At 42.6% G+C, this 2,502-nt stretch overlaps 1 pseudogene; it reads left to right on the plus strand.

The window, feature by feature from the left end:
• Positions 1 to 652: 652 nt before the first annotated feature.
• LOC147420600 (uncharacterized) lies at positions 653 to 1,262 on the plus strand (annotated as a pseudogene).
• The last annotated feature ends 1,240 nt before the right edge of the window (positions 1,263 to 2,502 follow it).

The following is a 2,502-nucleotide window of genomic DNA, read 5'->3' on the forward strand; positions in this document are numbered from 1 at the left end:
CAACATCCTCAACATCGCCTACATCCTCAGAACTAGGACGTACATCAGTGCCCTTCAAATGTTCTAGACGCCCTTTGACACAAGGACGTGTTGCATCATATAAGCCCATGTAGGGTAGTTGTCCCCATCCAACCTGTCCTCAGCAGCAAACATCTTGAACACATCTGTGTTGTTGTCAGACATGGTAAATGTTGCACCTGATGTGAAAACTGCCCGAAAACAAGAGAAATGGAGTGGGAACAACATGTGCTATATAGCACAAACTGTAGAAGACTATGAGGCACATGTTATGCAGAAAACGGCACTGACAAAAATTTTGCACAAAATGACAAAATTGCCTGTGCAGGCGTGTGCTGGAGCAGCCGGCGACTAAGCCCGGGAGGACGCAACCTACTTTGATACCAATTGTTGGAATTAGGGTTGCAGAGAAACGCACACAGTTTGGAGAAGATGAAGGAAGCTCAAGGCACACAATAGAGAGTGTGTTACTTAGTATACAATGGAAAGATGGATAGCCCTAGAATGATGGGCGTATATACAATGCTCGGGGGAAAAAACCTCCTAGAGAGGGAAAAAATGCCCCGGCGGTCCTAGTGTGTTCACACACATCACTACCACATGTATATGGTAACATGTAAGTTGTGGATGCTTCATGAGGCCGAGCCAACTTCCAGTCATGTCAGCAACGGCCAGCCACTGCTTCACAAGGAAACAGGTAGCCGTAGCATTTGCATCTCAATGCCGCTCACGAGCCCTGATGCAGGGCAGCTCTACATCCGTTGTATCAGCACCATGGGCACCTTCATAGTAAGCGTTGGAAACAACGTTGAGGCAGTTGATCCTGACTAGGTCACTCCCATTATTATTCCAATAGAGAATCACTATTGTGCCTTCCTTGAAGAGCTTGAATTGCAAATCGCCCGCAAGGTTGCACTATTGCACGCTGCTTCCAATATCCTTCTTGGGCACTGCATTGTTGCCTGTCCTTGGGATAAGGCTGTCATGCAGTTGATTTGAACCATATTGTTTCTCTCCAATATTATGCCATCCCTCTAGCTTACCTCTTCCCACCTACGACATTGAAGCTGCCAGTAGCATATCTCTACCCACCTACGCTACCGCGAAGACATTGGAGCTGCCAGTAGCATCTTCATCTCCGTCGACCAAGTAGGATTTGGTGGAGACCTAAGTCTTTCAATCGTTGTCAACCGTTGTCTATCCATTTTTGGAGACATGCATACGAATATTTCAGCACCTATTAGCCTCCAGCAGTAGTTCATGGCTGGCCATTCAACATCTGGGTGGGATAGCAAAATTTTTATAGACAATATGGCCAATAGTGCGGCCTGTAAAGAGATTCTCTTTCTAAACCACATGCAGGCGGCAGCCAATGCTGGGTCAGTTGAGATTAGCAACAATAGTATATTGCAACGTTGCTCTTCAATAGATGCATACAAAGTAGAGAATATTGGTGGTGTGGATTTGAACGCATAGCAGTTACTGCTTCGGAGCTATGTTCTTTCCAATAACCACGATTCAGTGGCGGATACTATGAGCAAAGGTCCATGTACGCAGCAGCTATCGAATCAAGTTCAGCTGGTTGCAAATGTAGACATCAATTTGGTGTCGATACATAACACAGGTTAGTCAGCAAGGAGGCAAGAAGACATAATTGCTGACCGAAGAAGCTTACAACTCTAAGAGAGAGACAGAAAGAGAGAGAGGGTAATATTGATCATATGACATAGAGCATAAAATTACATATGCCTGTTTTGTGTATGGCAAGGAGGACATATTTTCACAACACTACATGTTCCAATTGCACAAGTGCAACTCAAGCTCGACAACATTGAAATGTCCATTATTTGCATCCAATTTTCCATGCGCATGCACTTGCTTCGCGCAACACATAAACACTATGGGGCAGGGCACGATTTCTGTTTCTTATAATTTTTTGAAGAGACCACAGTGCCAGCTCTCCACCATACTTTTGTATGGCACCTCTGTATGATGTGCACATTATATTCTACACTTTCACTGTGACGTTTCATTGCAAGACGATATGTTTAACTCTTCACATTGCTTTTCTATAAGTTGACTCACATATCGGCATGTAGATTGGACAATCAAAAAGAAGGAGTACAACATTGCAAGTCAGTAAAGCACCTCATTCATTGTTGCAATTCATTCATGCTTTTTCTACTTGCTTGTTTTAGAATTTTCCGCATTACTTCTTTTCTTTGGTTTATTTGGATGTCGTTTTCAGAACTAGACAGTCAACATTGATCAAAATTTGTAAGTGAGTTAAAAATGCAAATTTTTGCATGCCAAATGTATCTGATGTATTACAGTAGTGAATGCATGTGGTGTATCATTGTAGTATTTTACCTTGTGCATCTTTACTTTTAGCTCTAAATAATTTATACCATACTAGGTGTCTAAATAATTGATGCCATACTATATATGTCCTCATTTCTTCTGTACTAGGTGTCAGTATGAAGT

The sequence above is a fragment of the Adiantum capillus-veneris genome, chromosome 28 (assembly GCF_014529385.1).
Source record: "Adiantum capillus-veneris isolate H3 chromosome 28, ASM1452938v2, whole genome shotgun sequence".
In the NCBI taxonomy this organism is placed as follows: Eukaryota; Viridiplantae; Streptophyta; class Polypodiopsida; order Polypodiales; family Pteridaceae; genus Adiantum; species Adiantum capillus-veneris.